Source organism: Pseudorca crassidens, chromosome 12 (genome assembly GCF_039906515.1).
Source record: "Pseudorca crassidens isolate mPseCra1 chromosome 12, mPseCra1.hap1, whole genome shotgun sequence".
In the NCBI taxonomy this organism is placed as follows: Eukaryota; Metazoa; Chordata; class Mammalia; order Artiodactyla; family Delphinidae; genus Pseudorca; species Pseudorca crassidens.
The window spans coordinates 33,712,819-33,738,817 of record NC_090307.1 but is presented as its reverse complement, the minus strand read 5'-3'; positions in this window follow the sequence as shown (position 1 = coordinate 33,738,817).

Here is a 25,999-nt window from a genome sequence, read left to right as displayed (position 1 = left end):
GGGGCTTGGATAACTTGTTGCTAGGGAAAACCTCTGCACTTGTAATAATCCTGTTTGTGGATCACCCATCTGCTGGTATGGGTCTCGACTGTACCTCTCCTCTACTACTACTCATCTTATCATGGTTCCTTATTTATATGTTTAGTTGTAGAGATCTTTTCTGTAGTCTTCTAGTCTTTTTTGTCAACAGTTTCTCTGTAAATAATTGTAATTTTGGTGTGCCTATAGGAGGAGGTGAGCTCAGGGTCTTCCTACTCTGCCATCTTGGCCTCACCCCCATTTTTTCTTCTCTTATGCATTTATGCCTAATGGGCCCAGCCCTTATTAATAATTGTTCTGTTTTATATATTTTCATCACTTATGAGTCTCAAAAATTATCACTTCTATCTTAGCATGTTGTTGTTATTTAAGTGAGTTAGATTTGTGTTATCAAGTAGATTTTAAACATTTATGAGAGTCAACATCAAGGCTTAAACTGTACTTAATGTTTATATTGCCTAGTAGATTTTGGGTAGATGGAAATTTCGATTAAATTGTTGCTGTTTGAATGGATAAATGTCATTTCAAGTAAATACATTTTTATACTTGGTCCTCGGAGAATGTCCGTGTTCTGGAACAGTGATAATAAGGATGCTTCTAACACTACAGGATTTTTGAAGACATATAAGAATACATTTTAACTGATCAAGTTTTAATAAAATCTGTAGGAAAAAATTTTGAAAATTTAAACTTTTAGAGAACATATCTACACAAGTAAAATCAGTAAAATTTTTGTCCTCAAATCAGCCAATCTCTCTCTCTTTTAAAAAATAATTTTGCAACCTTATATACCAATATATTAATTTTTTGAATACATAACAGTTATTGTTTGCCCCAAATTATTTCAACTTTCTGCAGTAACTGCTTTACCAAATAATTTGGTTATACAAATGTAATTGTGCATCATTCCACTTTTAGACTCAGTTAGTTCCTCAATAACATAAAAGTTTTAAAATACTAATTTGGTGATTTTAGAATAATTTTCATCTAGGTATTTAAAATGTAATAATTTAAAAATTACATATTCAACTGTAAATATTCCAAAAAACAGGTTAATAGTTAATAACATGAGGTTAAAAAGCCAGTAAAAATATGAAGATAATGGGAAAAGGTAAGATAATGAGGAAAACTGAGTTTTAAAACTATCAAAGTTGGCTACTGTCATAGTGTTGTTTGTGAGATGCCTGACAATGGATTCAATGGGGAAGATAATAGTTCATATGAATCATCAGTTTCAGTAGTTAACGAAAAAGCATACATACTAGTATATTTCTCATCTAACATATCAGCTTTATTATTTTAAGAATGCACTTTGGTGCCCAGTATATTTAGAAATTTGAAGCAATCCTTTTCTAAAACCATCTCTATTGAAGCAATATTTTAAAATTGAAAATTTGCTCTTTATGATGGTAGACAATTTCCCCATTCTTCCCCCCACCTCAAAATACATTTGTAAACCCAGATTTTTTTCTTAAATATATACCATTAGAAAACAAAATAACAAAACAGTACCTTAAATTTTCTAGGAGATTAAAGGTGAAACAAAACAAAACAAGAACAGATTATTGGAAGGCTTCCTAGTGTAGTCTTAGTAGTTTTTAAACACTAAGTTACTAGCACATAGAAAAACAGTGGGCCAGGGGGTGTTTATCAGAATAATTAAATAAAGGAATATCTGGGACAAGTGGCACTCCTTTCCTTCACCTTAGCTCAAATCCCTGATGATCCTTTTAAGGGAGGTGGAAAGTCTAGATGGGGGATATCCGGATGTGGGTTTTAAAGCCTCAATAGGGACAGCATAACAGATGCTGAGGTAATTCTGAACTGCTTCACAAGACAGTAGAGCAGAACAGGGATGAATAAATGAGAACCCTGCTCAGGTGGGAAATGTATTATACTAATGGAATCCCTTACATCATCCCTAGTGCAAACACCTCTTTCTCTCTTTCTTTTTTACAGAAGTCTGCTGCCTGAAAGTCTTTTAGATTTCAGTGTATACTAATGCCTCAGGGCTAGTTAAGTGCCATCATGATTTGGGCTAACTTATCATAACACATAATAAACAGTGTTGCTGCCATTTGTGGTACACTGCTGGACTCTAAGATCCAAGAAGGCAGAAGGCTTGTCGAGTGTGTTCATCATGATAGCCTTCACACAAGAGTCTCTGATATATAATATTAGACAATAGCATGTTCTGAATAACTAATAAATGAATGATACTTTAAAAGTCACACTATCAGGTGCATTTTCATTTAACTTACGAAGCTGTCAGGATGTGTATAAATTTCCATTTCCCAACCAGCTTTTGTCATAACAAAATAGAAGACACATTTTCAGTTATGCTGAACAATATTAGGAAGTTTACTTTTAAGAATTCAAAACAACACAAAAAGTACAAGAGGATTTTTTTTAGTTTAGGGAACTCATAAATATAGACCATTTTCAGAAGATTTAGACTACTAAAGTGAAAAATCAGAGACGTTACAAATTTTTCTAACCTCCCAGACACTTTTCCTGACTCCTCACCACTTTGTGATCTCCATCTTTTACGAACTATCACACTTAGAACATTAATTACACACCTAAGTATATGTTCTTCCATTACATGTGGCAGTCTTGCCACTCCAACTCCATATCAAGGACAGAGTACAGGTGATATAATGAAGAGACCATGACTTAAGAGCCCCATAAACATAACTTTTAATTTGCTGCACAAGTTTTTCATTTCTCTCTCCATCTGTTTCTTCATTTGGAATACAGAAAATCAATGCCTCTCTAATACCACCAACATGTAGATTAAATGATATAATGTGTAAAATATGTCTTATGTTTGGTTCTAAAGTGATTTACCACTAAAAATTACTAGCTATTTCCCTCATATCATTTTTTTCCATGTTCGTGGAAACCAAAATAACAAATCCTAATTTCAATGTTTTATTACTGAAAAATTTGGCCATCAATTTTTTTAGCAAAAGTCCTTGAAAACATGTTCACCTAGGCTGAGAATACTATTATCAGAGTGATCCTAAAATTATGTTTTATGTTATTTGAACTTTAGAGGTATATCAGAGAAGCTGACAAGGTGGGTGATAAGAGCCTGACTCTCCTAGCAATATTGTGGCAAGCAGTCTGGCACACATGGATTAAGAGGTAAGTTGGAGAGAAAAAGAAGATAAATAAGAGATGTGCTCTGGAGAACATCAAAACCATCTTCAAAGCTGATTTAGTTATCAACTAACCACAAAGCTTCCTGCTCTACATATCTCAGGGTTGGATTCAATTTTCTCAAATCTAGATTGAATAGGAAAGAGAGTTCATAAGACAAAGATGGACTATCTCAAGGAGATACACAAATTTGTGAACAACAGAGAGAAAAAAGCATTAGGGACAAATAATAGCTAATCCAATCTTATCAGATCAAGAACTCAGGAAATAGTAATTGTGACTACTTTAGGAAGTAATAGGATAAACAAAACCCTTCAAGAAGCAAAGGATTGGCCATGGTTATTTGAGACGCAAATGTAAGACAAGGCCCAGGACTGAAGAGTATTCTACCTCTAACAGATGACTCCAATGGTTGTAGAAAATTGCCTTGTGTTGACAAAACCTCAGCATCAGGTACAGAGTAGAAAAATGGAAAGGTGTTCAAATATAGGTCATCAAGGTATTCCAAGAATTCAGTATTTAGCACAGAGGTAACATGACTGATGTGAGAGAAAGGTAAAAGTAGCTGTGCTCCACTTGACACAATAGATGTTTGAAATTTGATATTTGAAAGCTATAAATGAGAAGGGAGATGATGCATTGAGTGTGACTGAGGGGACACAATAATGGGAGAAGAACAATTAAGGAAAGTAAAAACAAGGGACTTTTAAGAACACATGCAGAAGGTCTTTTGGTAGAAATGCCAGTCCCAGAAATATTTGCAATGAAACTGAATAAGTGTGAACTCATGTATTTCATGAGATTTCTAGATGGGGAATTAAAAAAATGACACTATAAAATAAGTCTTTTTTTACCTAGATTTCAGGATTCAGTAAAGATTAACACATTTGGTAGGTTTTTCTGAAATTTGCAAGCCCTTTCTCCCTGCTCCCAACACCTTCAAAGTTGTTAAAAGAAGACCTCACAAGATAACCAATTTTCAACTTTAAAGCACACTTTAGGAGATGATTTTGTTTCCACAAATAGCCAACTGTCTACTCCAGTGTTAGAATTTAGCATTATCAACTGAAGGATGATACTACAATGAAAAATATTCTATTTATATTTAGGCAAAAAGATCAAGAGAAATATTAACCTACTCTAATAAAAGTTATTAGTAACACATATGATAGACTACTTCTGATTTTCTTGAGATAGATATATATATATATATATATATATATATATATATATATATATATATCCCTGTTCTACACTCTCTACTGCAATGTGGGCTAGCTGGTAAGTTGCCTTTGCCTTGCACTTATTAGGCCCTCCACAAACATTTGTTAAGGAAATGAAGAATCACACTTTATACAAAGTCCTTTACAGTTTATATGGCTCTTTCATGAGCTTTTTTCTTTAATACAACAATATTTAAAGGTATATATTAGGGAAATGAAGCTCAGGAATAATATTACATACTTTGACCAAGGTCATATGCAGTGAGTGGAAGGATGATGATTTGAATTTAACTTCATCTGACAGTAATTCTTGTGCATTGGTCAATTTGCTGACTCTAAGAGCAGCAATGCCATTTATTTCATTGTACAAAATCCCACTAGCCTAAGACTTTGAATGCAACCCTCTGATAGTGTAAACCAGGGTCCCATTTATTCCTAGTTTTATCTTGGAAAATTGCATTAATTCCATCAGGCTTGACACTCAGGCTGCTAACATATATATTTGGCTTACAGACATTATTCAGCATAAGGGAAGTTTTAAACCACATCCAAGGGAGAAAAGGAAAAGTTTGATCTTGAATGTGGGGAAAGGTATATCTAGACTGAGACTACAGAAGCAAAAGAGAAATGAGCAATGGCTGTATATCATTTTTGTAAGCAGATTTGTATGGTGAGAACCAAGAGCTTCTGTTATGAAAGAATATAGACTGGCTGCACGATTTCCTTAGGATAGGAAACTGTCAACCTGGTGTGATTTAAGGGACACTAAAAGCCATTCTCAATGACCTCCCCGCCATTAGAATTACTTATTCTTCTGAGTTAAAGAATCAAAAGTTTCTGTTTACAAGCAAGTATGTTTCCTAAGAGGGATGAAGCTTTCAGTGTTTTCTGCTCATAGATATAATATGAATTGATTGATTAGCAAAGGGTAATGAATTCCTTAAAACAATACAAGTAAAACCAGAATAAGGCATGTAAACAAATTTTTCTAAAAATACTTTCCTTGAATTCATTGTTTTTGTTACTCACATACCCATTTACAATGTTGGCCATATCAATCACCAATAAATAATCAGAACTTGAAGAACAGTCTCAGAACACCGCAGTCCCACATTGCAGGATCTTCCATGGGAAATAGGGTCTCTTTGAAAGAACAGAAACTCTGCCACCAACTCATTATGTAATCTTGAGTAAGTAATAGTCCTCTCAGGCCCAGTTTCTTCATTTTCAGAACGGGTGATGAGGATCTCTACCTCATCAAACACGATTTTTGTGAATGAATTTCCTATGGGGAAAAAGTGTTAGACAAATGTAATATTTTATTTTTTGCTTTAAAATACCACTAATATCTAGCACGTTTAGATAGAATTAAGTACTAACATTACTAAACATTACAATACAGTGATACTATTGTATTATTATTAGTCAGGTGTTATTCTGTGACTATATACATATTTTTTCACTTAATTTTAAGAACAACCTTATGAAAGAGGGACTAAGAAACTAAAGAGAAGAGAAATTAAGAAACTGAGAGGTTAAGTAACATGTCAAAGTTACATAGGTAGTTGGTGTCAGAACTGGGATTATTGTGACAGGTACTTTTATTTTTCTCATTTCCATTTATCAGTTTATAAAAAAAATAAGCAATTTTCTTACTGGTACTCAAATCCTTGAAGCATCATTTTAAATGTAACTACTTAGATGTCTTTTTAGAGTTATTATCTGAATTGCTCAAGTTAACAAAATAATGAATATATCAAATACTTACACTGGTTTACCATTTGCCTTTTTCAAAGTAGAAACAATCCCTAGAAGTAACAATTAATTATGTAACAACTTCTTGATATGGCTTGGCATATGAGCTCCTTTTCTCTGGTGCACAGACTAGATAATGCTGTGAGGTCTCAACTCCTTCTATATATGAGTCCTATCATTGGGAGAGTAGAGGAAGGATCGACTCTCAGCATCTGAACTCTCTGCCTAGGAATCCAGTGAATTGCCTTCTAGTATACTTAATATTCAATTGGATGTCACTGCTCATGTAGTCTTCTTCTTCTTAGTTAACTGTCACTTTAACTTCCTGTTGCTTTGGTTCTATATTATGGAGTCATCCTTGATTTTTCTCTCTTTGTTTTTCTGTACCTCACATTAAATCTATTAGCAAATTTTGTCAGTTCTGCCTTGAAGATATATCCATAATCCAACAAATTTCTTTTACCACTGATACCAACTTGGTGCAAGTCACCATCTCCTCTGACTTACTTTATTGCAGTAACCTCCCAGCTGCTCTTCTTGATCTTACATTTGTTCCTTCCTCCAAGGTCTGTTATCAACACAGTGTTCAGAGTGAGCCTCTTAAATGAAACCCAGATCAGGTCCCTTCCTTGCTCAGAACTGGCTATTGGCTCTCCATGTCATTTAGTGGAAATGACAGTGTCTTGACAATGGGCCACAAGTCCTTATGCAGACTGTCCCTCATCCATTGCATGTCTGGTCATGTGTCTTATTATATTCTTCTTGTTCATCCAACTCCAGCCATGCTGGTCTCTTCTCTGTGCCTCAAATGCACTGGTCAAGCTCTTGCCTCAAGGCTGTAGTACTACCTGGTCATTCTGCCTGCAAATGTCCACATGGCACACCCCCTCATCTCTTTCAGGGCTTTATTCAAATGTTACCTTCCAGAAAAACCTTCTCTGACTGCCTTATTAGTCATCCCCTCCTAACACACACACACACACACACACACACACACACACACACACACACTCCAAGCTAATTTCTTCTCCATAGTTTCCATTTCATCTAACAGACCGTTGAGTTTGGTTGTTTATATATGTCATTTTATTGTCTGTCTCCTCTACTACAATGTAAGCTTACTAAGGTTAGAGATATATTTCCCTTTTATTTGCAGCTATATCCCCTAATCTCTGGGCTATGCATAGAACAGGGCAGGTGATCACTGAGTCTGAGGAATGGGTGTTGGTCAAGTGGGCACTTGTGATTTGAAGAGCAAGTACACATCTCAATAAGGCAGACTCCACTCAGCCTCAATGTACTATGTTCACATGGTAGGATAGGGAGGGCCAGAATTCTGGATTTTTGTGAGAAATCTCCTGATATTAAGACTGAGAAAAGATTCAAAACAGATTTTCTGTTGGTGTTGTTTAACATTAACTCTTCAAACAAACAAACCCTATATGGACGGGGGAAGGTATGCCCACAAGTCACCACTTTGGGGGCTCTATTCTGAGCTTCTGAGATGCTAGGAATCCTTTCAGCTCAAACACTTAAAGGATGCATTACTGGATCACACATATTTCCATGAAAGTATATAATTTATAAGAGCCAATATTTTCAATCATCCTAGGAGAGAGATTATATCACTCTGGAAAGTCTCTCTCCATTAAGCCTTCTTAGGAGAGGTGAGAAGGCAGTTACAATAATTAAAGGAGTTTTGAGAGTGATTATTTTAATTATTGCATACTACTAAAACTCAAGCATTAGTGTTTGTGTTTTGTTCTCTTTTGTTTATAAAATAGCATTTCTCAACATTTTCCTTAATAGTTATATTATTGAATGTGGTAGATTACTATCTAACATTGTTTTTTTCTCAAATGTAATTTTTTCCATCTGATGACTTTAACACTTGTTTAGATTAAATATTTCATAAGTACATTTATGTCACTGACCATTTAACATTAACTTAAACTGCTCGTTGTATCAATTCCCTAACAGATATTCTGCAAAGTGTAATCCTATTCTACAAACATGCATGGCCAATGAGTGAATCTAGTTTTCTTTGTTTGTTTGTTTTTAACTTCTTTTCTTGTCCCCTGGGAGAGAAAATGTTGGGATATAAGTATAACACTCATTTAGGTCATAATTCTCCTTTGAAGAGGCAAAGAAGACTAGGAAATATTCCTTCTATTAAAACACTGCAGGCTGATCATAACTCTGAGAATTTGGGCAAAAACACTGCGTGAAATGGGCATATGTTTTTGACACTGAAACTGTGTACAAGCCCCTGTGTCCTTGTCTTTTGAAGTAAAATGCTGGCTCAAGGATTGATGATTAGGAAATGTGAAGATGTAGAAACAAAGAATAGCTGTTGGGCTGGGGAATTGGTAACAATTTGGACTATAATTCTGTCGCATTGCAGAATTACTGAACTCCCAGTTCCCTGAAAGATGTAGATAAAGGCCTGACACATATTCCTAAGTTGTTTTTACAGGAAACAGATCCCCACCAGATGAAAACTGCTGACCACAAGCACATAGACACTAGACCAGTTGAAACCAAAAGTTTGATGATGATTAAAACTTCACCTTGATGTCAGCCAATCCGAGAATTACACCCTGCTCCTTGAACACTATAAAATTCCTCACTACCCACTCCAGTGTGGGTCACACAGTCTTGAGGGCATTAGCACACTGTGGCCCCCTTTGCCTGGCAAAGCAATAAAAACTACTCTTTTCTACTTCACCCAAAGCTCTGTCTCCATGTTTCTATACAGCACTGGTGAACAGAGACCGAGTTTTGGCAACAACACTACAAAACCTACGTGAGTAAACATGGATTTTTTTGTTAAGTGTTTCCCCTGACAGAATAAACATGTTTATTTCAATCAGGCAGTTATAATGTTATATTTAATTAGGTTTATTTTTGTGATTATTTTGTATTAAGTGTGATCTTTCTTAACTTCTGGTCTTTTATTCTTTTTTTTTTAAAGCATACATTTTATTTTATTTTCAGACTTGTGCAATGATTCATTTTATCTCATTTGTTAAGGATTGTGTTTATAAGATGAGCAAGCTACATAGAGCATATCTGACAGTAAGAACAAATCAGTTTATCAACAAATAAAAAAAGTTAGTCAAAATATTTTTTGACAGATATTATGCTCATTATACCATTTGAAATATTTGCATGAGAAAACACAGAAAAGGGGATATCAGATAAATGGGTTTGTTGTAGACAAAAAAGCACTGATTTGGAAATGTTTTTATTTAACTCTTAGTTCTTTTTAAAAAATCATACAGAAGCAAATGTTAAATGCTATGTATACTTTGGACACACATTTTATGTAATCACACATTAGCCTCAAAAAAAAAAAACTAAAGTTTTTCAAATATAAAATTAAATAAACTGACCATGATATGTGGACATTATGAAAGAATATAGAAAGTTTGTCTAAAGGGGTAAAAACTTGTAAGCCATTATGGCAATAGTATCAAAAAGTCAAGTTTTAGCAAACTCCTAATATAGGCCAGTGGTTTGGAAACTCTAGCATGCATCAACATTACCCAGAGAACTTCTTCACACAGATTGCAGAGCCCCAGAATTTGCACTTCTAACTAATTCCCAGGTGATACTGATACTGCTGGTCTAGGACCCACTTTGAAAGTCCCTAACGTAGCCAATATCTTTCTATATCCCATCTTTCCAGTAAGTCTGTTACAACTCTATTAAACACTCAGTAAAATTCTTGTGTTCAGGAATTCTTCTACTCTCTTTTAAAATTCAGTGAGTCTAACATTTCCTATCAGTTATTAAACTAATTTATAAGGTAGATTGTTTAAATGCTCTACTTAATCATGTGTAGTATACTTTACTTCAGAGAGATTCCATTGGTTAAAAACTAGTTATTTTGTTATTTGCTAATATGTGAATATTATTACCTATTATTAACAAAATTATTAATTTTAAGGGATATTATTTTAGGGATAGAACTGACTATCCTTGCTAAATAGTAAAGAAGTTCTTCAAACTGAATTTTGTCAACTTTGTTCTCATTAAGGGAGTTTTGAAACAACTAGGAACTGGAATGACCAAGGATAATATTGACCTAAAATCTCAAAAATATAATTATTGCTACAGAAGGTTTAAGATAAAGTACTCTGCCAGTTCAAAAGAGATGCAAATGAAAGAGGAATCAGTCAGTCAGTTAAGATCCAAAGATAAAAAAAAAAAAAAATGCCTGTTCAAAATGAGCCCTGACCAACCCTTAACACTCTTAAATTTCCTGACCTAAGCTGTTAGAAGCACAAAAGAAGACAGCCTTTCTTATTTTTTTTCCATCTTTGTTATAGACTTTCTTTGTTTGGCAAGACCGGAAATGACATGGGTCAAGGAAGAGAAGGGGTCTCTCAGCCTTCTCACTCTCTTATATTTTAATATAAAAAATATAACTATGAATATAAGGAGACACTACAGAATTTCCAGCTGAACAGATCTGAGAGTGATTCATGGAAGAGCTAGATTTGCATTACTTCTTGACCTAGGAATATAATTTAGACATGTGGATATAGAGGAAACTGACCCTGCAGGAGCACACAAGAATATTCTTAAAGACAAGTTAGCTGGAAATTGAGTTGCATAGACAGTGAATCACTAAGTAGTTCCATTTGGAAAGAAGACACATGAGAGCAAACTGAATTCCTTTGTCATGAAAACAAGGTTGACAGCTGGATTGATTAATCCATTTGTGGAATCCCAGTCAAACTGTGAATGTTGTGATCAGTTGATTCTTTACAATTCAATAAATGAATCTTTAATTTCCCATGGCTGAACACATTAAGAAAGTGGAATTTGATTTGAATTTCCTGTATTGACGTTTGTTACCCTCTGTGACATTTCATGACTCAATGTGCACAGCATGTTAGAGGGAAGAAGCTCCTTAGAAACCACTAATGAAGATTGCACTTAATAGGAAATTTAAAAGGCACAGATATAAAAATGAAGGATTTTCTGTACCGAGAGTGAGGTCTGAATCAGCAACACTGCCACTATTCCAGCATAGTAAGCATGAGCCAGGCAAAGGAATTAGACATACAAAAGAGGGTCAGTAGCATGTGGATAAAGTATAGCTTGAACTGGATCAGGACAGTGAAATGCAGAAGAACTGAGGATTAATACAGAACACCTCTGTTCAATGTTCATAATAGCCATATATAAAATGTACTTAAGTAAACAGAAGAATAAAATGTATGTAGTCCTTTTCCTAGAGGTTTTGGGTTTTGTCCTATAACTAAATTCCTGAACTAAATAACTCCTCCAGGTATTTTACATATATATATATACACACAGACATTCAATAGCCTGACATGTTGTTCATATGTTCAAAGGCATTAGAGAGCTTGGTTAGAGGAGGTTTGGCTACTAAGAATTTACACTCAGGTAAATTACTCTTTGATATCTGATCTTCCTCAATGATAGTCTGAAGTCAACAGGAGCATGGAAGGGTTTGTCATTTAGTGTAAATTACCAGCATGACAGGTTTTAGGGTCATGACAAACAGGCCTCTTATTATTGAATTATCAGTCTAAGAAAGCTGCATCAGATGGGAGGATGAGAATGTAAGTCAGGACAGAAAATACAAGTACAGGAAGTGTATATGTGCTCTAGCTAATGGGCCTGGGCAGAATGCAAACTAAGGAATATTCCAGTTTGCCCAAGGAGTCCTGGATTATGGTTGACTTGTCTTGGTTGTTTATTAATACATCCTTTATATCCTGAAAAATGTCTGATTTGGATGATAAATTATGTGGTCATCTTAATAAGAGAAAATTCAAGAGAAAAATACTTTATTTGGGGGATTGCTTAATCAACTGGAACAAACCTAAAGTATGCAAAACATTCTGATAGGAGAACACTTCTCCCGAGTTACCCTCTAGCCCTTCACTTTCCTCTCCATTTCACCTCAAGACACAGCTATACACCAAAGCATAGGAAAGGAAATGAGAAAGTCAGAGAATCCTGCCTACTTTGGGAGCTTAGAATTCTCAGAGCAACTCTGCTCTTGTTAAAGCTTCATTGGTTTTTCCACATTTTTTTATCTTTTTTACTTTTTTTTTAACATCTTTATTGGAGTATAATTTCTTTACAATGGTGTGTTAGTTTCTGATTTACAACAAAATGAATAAGTTATATATATACATATTTCAGATACGCTCTATGTAGCTTGCTCATCTTATAAACACAATCCCTAACAAATAAGATAAAATGAATCATTGCACAAGTCTGAAAATAAAATAAAATGTATGCTTTAAAAAAAAAAAGAATAAAAGACCAGAAGTTAAGAAATATCACACTTAATACAAAATAATCACAGAAATAAACCTAATTAAATATATAATATTATAACTGCCTGATTGAAATAAACATGCTTATTCTGTCAGGGGAAACACTTAACAACAAAATCCATGTTTACTCACGTAGGTTTTTTAGTGTTGTTGCCAAAACTCTGCCTCTGTTCACCAGTGCTGTATAGAAACATGGAGACAGAGCTTTGGGTGAAGTAGAAAAGAGGGCATTAGCACACTGTGACCCCCTTTGCCTGGCAAAGCAATAAAAACTACTCTTGTAGAGGAGTAAAGACAAAAATCAATAACAGTGGTATTATACATTTTAAAAATATGTAGTAAATAAAATTTCTAGAAGTTATCAACTTTCAAAAGAAACCATATAAATAAATGATATTTAGTCTAGTACATGATCCTTCTTATGAAGCATGTTCTTTCTTATCCAAGATGCAGACTCTCTTACAAGTTCTGTGTTATATAGGCTTGATCAGTTTTTAGTTTTTCAGCAATCTCTTACTATTTGAAGCTAAATATATTTTGAATTTTCATTGTCCTTTTAATTCTTTTTTAATTTTAATGAGATATGTATGTAATCATATAGCCTTTTAACTGAATTTCTCAGTACATTATTAGGTCCTTCATCTCCAGTCCATCCCATGAGTCAGTGTTTTCTCCATGTTCTATCAAAAAGGCCTTTTTAGAGCAGAACTGGCTCATAAGAGGATGGAGAAATAATTGTTGTCACTTTCTTTGGTTTAAAAAGACTGATATAGGGCTTCCCTTGTGGCACAATGGTCAAGTATCTGCCTGCCACTGCACGGGACATGGGTTTGAGCCCTGGTCCAGGAAGATCCCACATGTCGCTGAGCAACTAAGCCCATGCGCCACAAGTACTGAGCCTGCGCTCTAGAGCCCACAAGCCACAACTACTGAAGCCCGTATGCCTAGAGCCCATGCTCCACAACAAGAGAAGCCACGGCAATGAGAAACCCACTCACCACAACGAAGAGTAGCTCCTGCTCGCCGCAACTAGAGAAAGCTGGCGCACAGCAATGAAGGCCCAACATAGCCAAAAATAATAAATAAATTAAAATAAATAAATTTTAAAAAATTAAAAGACTGATATAAAACTCCCTACATGTTTTTTTCTGATACTGAGTTTTCAATTTTAGTGAATAAATATAAAAATCATATTATCTCAAATCCACTCTTAGCAAAACCACTACTGAGGAATTATCCTAATTACCAGCAACACTGCCAATTGAGATGTTGCTAAGGATTGTGCAAACAGTTGTCATTATAATGGAATTGCCCCCACTCTTTCCTGCGCTGCTATTAGAATCATGCAGAAATGTTTGAGAACTTACATTGACTAGACAGGAATGACTTAGTAGTATACCAACAGTGTACTAGTAAGTGTAGAACAATAGCTTAAATGCAGGTGGTATTCTGAATACTTTCATGAACTAGGTACATTATATATCTAAACTGTTTTATAAATACATTTTTCATTATTTTATTCCATTTAGTATAAAATTGTAATATAGATGCTTTTGGGGGAGTGAACTTTGCCTTTGTCAGATATAAGTGAAGTCTATCCTTCCCTGTTTCTATTATTTTCATTAACTTAATGATGTTGTCCTTCTCCTAAACTTTATTCTTTCAAAAATATAATTTATTTACATTCATCACCTCTCACACCATCTACAACATATTATTTTCCCTTCTCTGTATAGCAGATTTAGGTAACAATAAGTGAGAAAGCAATAGGAATTATTTTGTTTAATAATACAGATGTTATTGAGCATATCAAAGCATTTGACATCAGGCAACCTATTATATGTGGAGCTCCAGGAAGCCATGAGGTCAGACTATTGTCTCCTTGTTAGATATGAAGAGGCTAATGTAGGTCACATGATGTCATATCTTAACACATTTCTGAGGAAGTCAGATAAGCAGTGATCACATTATTGGAAAAATAGTTGAGTATGATAGTTCAAGCTGTTTCAAAATAGAAACCAGAAGAGTTTTATCCACAGATTGAAATTGTTCAGTTCTACTATTCCTCATTCAGCCAAAAATGACAGCTGCTGAAACCCAAAGTGCATGCAAAAGGGAGAAGATAGAGTGTGTAAGCATTCATATAAAAACTGTTGATAGATAGATTAATAGGAAAACAAATACAGGAAGATACCAGGTTGATGTGAAAGCAGGAGGCCAGTTGGCCATGATGGCGTTGACCATGATGGCACGTAAAGAACAGTGACTTGATTACAAACTAACATTTCTTTGGTGTTGGAGTTACCCCAAAACTTTTTACAGTAAGTTTTAAAGAGGGTACTGTCAGGTTAAGGCTTGAACACAAGGGTCACAAAACCTTTGCACTTCTCACTTTTTATGATTTCATGGTTTTCCCATGTGAAAAAGCAGGTCAATGCAAGAGCAGAGGCTAAGATTACTATTCTCTGCTTATATGCCTGAGTCTGTGTCCCAGATGTTCTGAAGTAATTGGTCTGGTTTAGCCTGCTCCTTATGATGCTGTTGGGGAGGAAGAAATTTTTTTCTACCTTTCTAGGTTCTTCTGGCTGGTCTAAAAATTAAATTGACCTGAGACAGATTAACAAAGGAAAATCAAACACGGGTTTAATAACATGTATACATGGGATAGAACCAGGAAAACTGAGTAACCCACCAAATGGCTGAAACACTCACCTTAAATACCATCTTCAGCTAAAGTCAAAAGAGAATGTTCGCAGTAGTGATTTGAAATTTCCAAGGGGAGGAGGGAAATTCACATGGAGATGGAAAAAAAAAAGTTTCCTGGGCCATAAGGAGACAATGAAACACAGAGAGTACTCTGATCTTTAGTTACCCCCACCACACCTAGGAAATATTTTTGCAGATATCTCTGGTTATAGCTCTATTCTGGGAAAAGGCACTTTATCTAGATTCTTTAGGCAGCTAAGGAATCTTTGTTTCTTAAAATGTAATTAGCTTAAATTAATTCTCATGCCAAGAGACACATTTTGGGATGGCAAATTTTGTTCCACTACCATAGTTTTAAATTTTTGTTTATTCAACTGAGATTTAATTATTATACCATAAAACTCAGCATTTTAAAATGTACAATTCAGTTTTTTTTAGTATATTTACAAAGTTGTGCAACCATTGCCACTAAGCCCAAAACATTTTCATCACTGCATAAAGAAATTTCAAAACCATTAGCAGTTATGCCTTATCCCTACTTCCCCTATATCTTGGCAACCACTGATCAACTTTCTGTCTCTATGAATTTGCTTATTTTGGATAATTCATATAACTTGTATAAGATTTGCTTATGGTTTTTATGCACTCCTTGATATTTGGGAGATATCAACACACACCCCACATTCCTGTTAGAGGACAATAATGATTAAAAGAAATAGGTCACATCCCCAGTAATCCAGCCAACCCTGGCTCAATATCCCAGGAATAAGAGCAGACTATTAAATATGTTTTGGCTATTTCTCTATTTGTCCCCCTTTTCTGTAATTCTGCTGAATTTTTTTAACATTTCTTTTTTAATTAAAGTATAGTTGATGTACAACATTATATAATTTTCAGGTGTAAACAGTGATTCACAATTTTTAAAGGTTATATTTCATTTATAGTTATTATAAAATATTGGCTATATTCCCTGTGTTGTATAATATATGCTTTTAGCTTATTTATTTTATATGTAGTAGTTTGTACCTCTTAGTTCCCTACCCCTGTTGTGCACTTTCCCCCTTCTGTCTCCCTACTGATAACCACTAGTTTTTTTTCTCTTTATCTGTGAGCCTGTTTCTTGTTATGTTCACCAGTTTTTACTTTTTTAGATTCCACATATAAGTTGTATCTTACAGTATTTGTCTTTCTCTGTCTAACATATTTCACTTAGCCTAATACCCTCTAAGTTCATCTATGTTATTGCAAAAGGGAAAATTTCATTCTTTTTTATGACTGAGTAGTATTCTATTGTATATATATATATATATATATATATATATATATATATATATACCACATCTTCTTTATACATTCATCTGTTGATAGACACTTAGGTTGCTTCCATATCTTGGCAATTGTAAATGATGCTGCTATGAACATTGGGGTGCATGTATCTTTTTTAATTCATTTTTTTCAGCTAAATACCCAGGAGTAGATTTGCTGGGTCATATGGTAATTCTAATGTTAGTTTTTTGAGAAACCTCCACACTGTTTTCCATAGTGGTTGCATGAATTTACATTCCTACCAACAGTGTATGAGGTTTCCCTTTTCTCAAAATCCTTGCCAGTACTTGTTATTTGTGGTCTTTTTATGATAGCCATTCTCAAAATGTGATGTAATGTCTCATTTTGATTTTAATTTGCATTTCTTTGATCTGCTGAATTTTTGATCATTTAGGCATCATGATAGGCACTTATAACCTCCACAGACTATTCAGGCTTTGTGGCATAAGATGAAGGTTAGAGATAAATGAAACATGTACTGAAATTTCATTTCGTCTCTGCTCCATTTCATTGGTTTGAGACATGGTAAATCTAATCACAGATTGATCTTATTAAGGCTAGTGACCTTATGATTAATAAGAGAAATACATCTGTGGTCAAATTGCCTGTTTTAATTATTCCAAGGAAATGCACCATCAACAGAGAGCAGGCAGCAGTCTCTTGGATAAAAGTTTGCCTGCACATGGTGCTATCTTGATTATTACTCTCTTGGTACGTAGCAGAGGAAAAATAACCAAAAAGTTCAGAGGTACGCACCTTCTCACTACTGAGGCAGTATGAGGCAGAGGTGAAAAGTTTGATCCTGATATGTGTCATGAATTACAGTGGAATCCTGGTGTCACAGAAGACAGATAAGAGAGGAGATGAGAGCAATCTAGTTAGGAGTTTGTTTGGCAAGAAGTCAAGTGGAGACTGTTGTAAATCAGAGAAAACAGATCCTAGCCCAGGGAGTAAAAATCTAGAGGACAAAATGTTTACTGCTGATTCATTTAAAGAATATTTGGTGTCTGAGCTGTCCTGTGGCCAGGGACTTTTAGGGACCATAAAATATCTGATCTGGCACCATGCTGGTTAATTGGCATCAGTTAAAACATGGAATAATTTTAAATTATACATACATTAAATTTTTTATATTTATTTAAAACATGCAAATATATATTTATCTATCAATCTTTGACGATGAGCCAACACACCCATTTTTAAAAATAAGTCTGCCAAATGGAGTTATATTTTTGCATAAAACATCCATAATGCATAGTGCATACTTTGAAGCTTTGATATCTTTAAAGTGGAGCAAGAATTTAAGATTCTTGTGAATTTGTGAGTCCAGAATTGTAGATTTTTAATGCCAAATTTTAAACCATCTTGCCCACCCCTATTTCAGAGACAATTTGAGAGGTATAAGAGCTGAAACTCATCATTAGCCTACCATTTTGAAACTTTCAAATTAGTTTAAATGTTGACTCTCTTCTCACAATATTTTATCAGTTCATGTGACATACTTACATTATATAATTACAAAATTATGTAAAACTGGGGTAAACTTATTGAGGAGACAATATCACCAACTCTTGATAAGCATATTGGGGAGAGCTGAAGTGCAGATGAAGTAGAGAGTAATCTGGATGCCAGGATCAATCATAAGATTTAGAAAGGGAGTAGGGTCCACTGGTTAACCAGATGTGTGAGTTAAAAAGAAGGCTGGTTAAGAGTTCCTACTGTAATAGGTAGCACGAACAGAGTGAGGTATTGTGTCACAGACTTTGGAGCCAGAGACTGTCTATTTTTACATGGCAAAAAAAAAAAAAAAAAAAAAAAAAAGAAAGAAAGAAGGTTTATAAAAAGGAGTTTCTTATAAAGGCTTTATTTTAAGAGTGGCAATTTGGAATTTTTTCAGCTTTATAAACTTAGGTCTATGTTTCTGTTTTTTAATGTAATTTTGCAAGAGCACTCCAGCAATTCTCATTTATTGGTCTATATAGGGCTGAGGGTCTGGATCTGTAATGTTGAAAAAAAAACATAGAATATTATTTGACTGAAGTATTTAGCCTTCCAGGGTCTACACATGAATTTTCATTTCAATTAGCATAGAAATATTAGCAAGCCAAGAATGAATTAATATAAGACAGTCCATATTCACAGTACCTAAATAAATAATGAGTGCTTTTTATGAAAATTAAGGGAAAATACTTTTATAATAATATATTCTTACAAAATAACAATATCTAATTTGACAATGAAAAATACTAAAATGTCAGACCATGACTAGATGCTAACAATAATTTCAGGTATGTAACTCTAGAATATTTCCCCAAATCTTATTTCTATATCTGAAATGACTCTGTAGTGTGCCACTTCTCTTCATCAACCCAAAGAAGGCTATCATCCTTTGCCTGGAATTCTGTAAAGGCCAACTAATGATGTTCCTGCAATTTATTCTGTCTCCTTACAGTTCTCTATACTACTCCAAGGTGAACACTTAAAAGTACAACTCTGATATTTTTACTCTTCATCAACAACTTCCGCTTACTGCTAGAATTAAATTCAGAATGATTAACCTGGTGAGTCAGGTTATTATAATCAGACTGAATCTTTAGTCCCATCTCTTCACATAACCCCCAAACATGTTCCCTGAAAAGTACTGGACATCTCTTAGTTTGCACACCTACCATCCTCTTCCCTGATACAGGCATTCCCACACGCCAGTTCCCATGCCTGGAATAGTTTTTATTTTTCCCCCTATATGCTTCATGAACTCAATCTCATGGAAATTACAGCCTTCACTAACCGCAACCCTCCACATTAAGGCAGGTTCCCTTTGTACAGTTGCTGTTGTTCATTTAGTCTAGTTTAGTTTAGTTTGTAGTTTTTCATCTGTCTTCTGCATGAGACCAGTCCATGAGGGAAGTTGCTCTCTGCTTTGCTCAACCACTTCCTTGTGTCCAGTTTCATGTGTAAGCATCATAGCCTCTTAATCAAAATTTGCTAAATAAATCAGTTATTTCATTGTTTACAAGATAACTTGGGGTCTTACTGTTTGACTTTTTAATTGCTAGGGTTAAAAACTGTAGAAAATTTGTCAATATTAGGACATAGTAACTTTAAGACAACAAATAAAATACTCTGGGATTTACATGTTAAGAGGTGTTCATTCTATTTTGAAGCAAGCAGAGTTGAATGCTCAAGCTAGATTGTTGCTATTCTCCTAATAGACTATAGGTACTTGTAATTTGTGAGATTTAGGTCACTGCCCTCTATTTAAGATTAATTCATGTGAAAAAAACTGTTACATTAATAAAAGTTCATAATTTACTTGCACTATGAACCATTGCTTAGAGATTTACTTGTTGCAAAGGGAATCAATAGCCTGGTGAAGACATTACCGCCTATGAAATATAACTGAGTCATTTATCTAATGCCTACGTAAATTTCTGTAATAATGACTAGGGAAATTATTATGCATAATAATAATGCCCTTGATGAAGCCATCAGCTAGTCCCTCTTCTCTAAAGTAAATTTAGCCAAAGTAAATTTCCAAGAAAAAAATGAATGAGACTATAAACTCTACCAAACAGGTAATGAAATAAAAGGATATTTTTTAAAAAATGAATGATACAAATAAAAGTAATCAGAAAGTTCTTTTGTATAGATTAATTGGAATGTCTCAAGCCCTGTTAAAGCTTTGCTCTTCTGTAGATTTACAAGGACACAGAATCTTCATGAAAGTTCACTGTTCTGAGGATCACCTCAGAAAGAAATTTAAGAATTGTCATGGAAGTCTATATTATTTAATATCATGAACAAACTTACATGGACAAAAATCCTAGAAGGCATCTACAGTTCAGAACGTATGCAGCAAACTCTTCGAGTTGTTGCCAACATTTTCACTAGTACTCATAAGAGATCATTAGTCCAATCTGAAGGTTAACATCAGCTGTATAACATTAATAGACTGTAATTGTATTTCCCAACTATATTTTCTTACCAGATCCTATAGCAATGGTATAGGCTAGCACATATTCATCAAGATTATTTACAGTTTGCTATTACCAGCATATATGTTGACTAGCATGTTTATTTTTCAGAGAAAATATTGCTCATCATTGCCTCAGGATAGAAGGAAAATATTTGTGTTATTCAACACATTATAATTTGCATATTTTTGCAAAATGTTATAATTTGCATATTTTTAATCACCTTTCCTCTAAAGTTTTTTTACTCTTTAGGATTACTTGTTGGTTGGGTTTTTTGTTTATTATTTATGTTTTTGAAATTTCTCAGTGCATCTTAGAGAGTTTGATTTGTTGTATTCCAGATGTGGTACCATGTGGTGGTTATTCATGGGATGAACAGGTAATATAGTTCTGGGAATCATTTTAAAATGTATTTGGTTTATAATGTTTATACATAAAAGAATAAAAAAATTGAATGCATAAATGCTATAAGCACTATATACCCAGGTAGTATTTATTCCAATCCTCTATTATAAAAATAATTCAGGAATTTCAGTTTTTCTTGAATTGACTCAAATTCTACATTGTTTTTCTTCTCTCAAAGATGAATAAATGTTTAGTTAGAAATATTATTAAACTTGTTACCAGTTACTCCAGAAATGGAGTTTTGGAAATTTCAGAATAGTAAGGCTGGCCAATTTATTGCTGGACCTATCAACTCAAGTTTAAGACAGAAATGCTGAATCCCTGATACAATTACATGCATATTGAGAGTTCTCATCAGGACCTAGCTGAAGCTATTCAAGACTCAAGTTTACTCTAATACTACCCCAAACCCACCTCCGACCAATGCTAACTGGCTCTCAATTGTTACCTGTTTCTCTTATCTACAAGATCAATGTAGGAGCAGACATGGCACCTATGACCAAGTCAAGACAACATTTGTGGCATTATCACAGTCTATTGTGAAGATGTGGGACCCTGTGAGTGACTTGACCCCACAGTTAAATTTTATAAGTATCTCCCTGGAGACACCAGTTGGATTGCTCTTTAGGCTACATTTCCTATCGTCTCACCAGGGTCAGAAAGTGAAAGAAGAAACAATTCTTCCTTAACTATCACATCTACTAAAATGGAATCACCTGATATTTTGATACAAATTAGTATAAGAGTCTCCCCAAATGGTATTTCAAATGGTTAATTTTATGTTTCAAATTGACTGGGCTAAGGGATGCCCAGATACCTGGTATGACCTTAATTCTGTGTATATCTTTGAAGGTGTTTCTGGGAGACATTAGTATTTGAATTGGTAAACTGAATAAAGCAAATGGCCCAATCTGGGTGGGCATAGTTCAACTCCTTGAGGGTCCAGATAAGACAAAAATGTGGAAAAGGGGTGAATTTGCTTTCTACTTGGGCTGAGACATCCATCTTCTCCTGCCTTAAGACATTGGAGCCCTTGGTTCTTGGGCTTTTGGACTTAGATCAGGATTTACATCATCACATCCCCCAGTTCTCAAGGCTTTGGACTTTAACTTACACCATAGGCTTTCCTGATCCTCCAGCTTGCAGACAGCAGATTGTGGGTTTTCTTGGCCTCCATAACTGTGTGAGTCAATTACTATAATAAATCTCCTTCTCATACTTATCTATATCTGTGTCTATATCTATATATCTATATAGGAAAAGGAAAATATCACTTTGCATTTTAATACAAATGGGCTTTCCTGAATTATAGTAGGAAAAAAATTAACAAAGGGAGTGGGAAACTCATTTAAAATGGTTTTTAAAACTACATTTATCCTTTGAGGACTCAGTTTATGAGTCATTAAAATATTACTGATAAAAATGTATTTTGAGCTTCCACTAGATAAGATATCTCAGCTTTCATTTGAAACATGAATTAATTCAGGATGAGAGAATATTTTTGGATAATAAGCTTGGAAAACCCAGGGTTGTCAGAGTATCTCACAGAAGTATTATATTTAGTGAAAGTATCTTTATCTGAAGAGCCTTTGGGAGTCAAACAGCTTTGCTACAAAGTTGAATGCAGGGTGCAAAATTTTTGACTTAGGAGCCTGGTAGGAAAAACACGTCTTTTGATTTCTTAGTGATACTAAAAACACTTGTTAGCCTAGTGGGTGGACTCATCATTTAGTTTCAAACTGTCATTCTAACATAGACCCCCTATATCTTTCAGTAACCTCTGATTTAGGTGTTATTTTCATTTGCATTAAAAAGAATTTAAAAATCAGAGCATGTTTAACAATACAGATAAATTTAGTCTCCAAGGTATCTGTATTAAATGGCTCCTCATCAAATTCTATTGATTAGAAGAAGGCACTTAATGGCTCTGGGGTAATGTAATTTCCAAGTCTTTTGGTCACAGTCTGTCTCCAGTTGGTCACTGAAGTCAAAATTAGCATGCCAGTAGTTGGTCCAAAGAATAACCCAAATTTCTTGAATGAGAGAATTTCAGCAGCTCTGCTGCCTAGTTGCAAAATTGATTTCAAATGGAGAATTGATTTGTAACTCCATCTGTTCCTGAATTTCAAGTAATATGAAAACACACTTATTTTCCAGGGCCTTTGAAGATTCTTAGGTATAAGAACAGATTGAATAGAAAATAAAGACCAGGAATTTTGAACCAAAAAGGAAAAAGATGGATTTCTTTCTTTTCCAGTTGATTGAAAAAGCTATGTTATTAAGAACACCTACAATATACCTAACAAAAAGAACTAGACATAGACAGTCACATAAAAGGACAAGACATATTCACTCACTTAAAGGATTTTCAATCTTGCAAAGGAGACTAACTGACCTATTTAAATTTTCATGTATTAGCTATATACTATATAAGGACTACTGGTATTTCACAATTGATTTTCTACTGCATTATGGTTATCATACTCAGGAATCATAGATCATTCCAATCAAATTCATGTCAATTTATGATTAAAGCTTTTACCCCTTATTATCATATATGTTCCCAAACTGCCAAAATGGTCTTTACAGTGTAGAAATATGATCTAGTAAGAAACAGCAGGCTTCTTTCTTTAAGGTTTGATTAAGTTTCAAGAACTCAATTTTCCATTTCCTTTCCTCTGATTCCTATCTTGACCCTTCATAACTATCTGGATATACAAGATGTTCCAAACACACTCAGAATCTTTCTGACCTTTTGACTATTCCCCACAAAAGAACATAGAAAAAAAGTTTTAACATCATAATATTGCTATATTCCTGAAGAAAAATAAATATACAAATCAAAGTTTAGCATCAAAATGTCCCATTGCAAGAACGTCTATCATGAAAAACATTGCCCAGTTGTTTATCTTTTAAGAGACTCAGATATTGGAAGTTATGTGCATAAATATGTCTCCTCAGTGAAATTAATAGTTTGTTGGGAGAAGTCCTCCTGCATTATCCTTCTCTAGTTATCATTTTGTCTTAGCAAAAATAGTTGATTTTTATTGAGAGCTACTTTTATGACACATTAGTGACATTTTCTCTTAATGAGCCGTGTACATCTTGCCTCCACTGCCTAAACTGCAAATTTCTAAAAGGCAGGAAACATTTTTCAAATTTGTTTGAATCTATCATAGCTAGTAGCACAGATGAGAGAGCATAATCAGTGTTCAAAACTTTATAATTTATTGTGGAATGAATGAAAGAGTTTTGAGAATAATATAATAGAGCAGAAAATGTTTAAATAACATTTAATCTAAGCTCTTTATTTTAAAAATTGGTAGAAAGTGAATCACAGAAATGGTAAATATTTTGTCTAATTCTGCATATCCCATTTATGTCAGATGTGAGAAAAATACAGGTCATATGCCAAAATGTATCATTCACTTTTATAGTGTAATTATCCTTAACTGCATTCCTCCTGCATGGTATAGCTAGATAAGAATTACAGAAGTGAAATGTTCAAAATGGCAGAATAGGAAGACCCTGGCTTCACCTTCTCCCATAGACACCCTAAAATTAAACTATTTACAGAGCAACCACCTATGAGAACAACATAAATATTGGCAGAAATATTTTCTATAATGAAAGACAAAGAAGGAATCACAACAAGATGGATAGGAGGGGTAGGAGATGGGGTAGAGTTACAACCAATTCCTCAGGGTCAGCGACCTACAGAAGGGAAGAATATCACAATTGTAGAAGTTCTCTCCAATATGTAAGGCTCCTTGGGTTTATATTGGTCTCTCCAGCCTGGGGATCCTGCACCAGGAAGACAAGCCTCCAGAATTCTGACTTTGAAAACAAGTGAGACTCTTGTTTGGGAGAACTGAAGAGCTATAGGAAACAGAGACTCTGCCCTTAAAGGATGCACACAAAATCTCACACACTCCAAGTTCCAATGCAGATGCAGTAGTTTGAAAGGAATCTGGGTCAGACTCACTTACTGATTGTAAACAACCTCCCAGAGAGGCATGAGGAAAATGTTATGCCTTCTGGAGCTGAACAAACTGGGCCATTTTTTGGTGCTTGTTTTACTGTGATAAAGCTGGCACTGGCAAATGCCATTTTGGAATCCTCTCTCTAGCTTATTAGTGACAGGGGCCTGATCCCAATATCCAGTAAGCCAACACCAGTCCCAAGACCCTTCAGGCCATGAAGATAGTGGTATGAGGACCATCAGCCTGGCATGAGTCCCACACCCCTTGGGCCATGCAACCAACCACAAGCGAAGCCTGCTCTTTTCCAGAGTCAATACACAAGGCAGAGCCTCATAGCTGATCAGGCCAGGAGCTAGACCTAATTACCAGGGTACCTATAGTTGTCAGCCTACCACAACAGAAGGGCACATGTGGATCACATGGGGGCACCACTAGAACATATAGTTCTGGTGACCTGAGGGGAGCATGCTGCTGGGCCCCATAGTTTGTCTCCTATATAAAGCCACTTTTCCAAGATAAGAAAATGAAACTTGCCCACCTAACACATAGAAATAAACATAGAGAATTAGCTAAAATGAGGAAACAGAGGAATATATTCCAAATAGAGGAGCAAGACATAACTTCAGAAAAAGAACTAAATGAACTGGAGATAAACAATTTACCTGATGAAGAGTTCAAGGTAATGACTATAAAGATGGTCAACAAACTCAGGAGAAGAATGGATGAACACAGTGAGAATTTCAATAAACTATTATTAGATAACATAAAGAAGAAACAAACAGAACTGAAAAGTACAATAAATGAAATAAGAAATACACTAGGAGGAATCAACAGTAGGTTAGATGATACAGAGAAATAGATCAGGGAACTGGAAGACAGAGTTCTGTGTGGCTTTTATTCTTGGGTAGAAATCACCCAAGGTAAACAACAACAAAAAAAAAAGAGAGCGAGAGAGAGAGACAATTTTTAAATATGAGGATATTTTAAGAGACTTTTGGTGCAACATCAAGCATACTAACATTCACATAATATGGGTACAAGAAGGAGAAGAAAGAGGCAGAGAACTTACTTGAAGAAATAATAGCTGAAAAATTCCT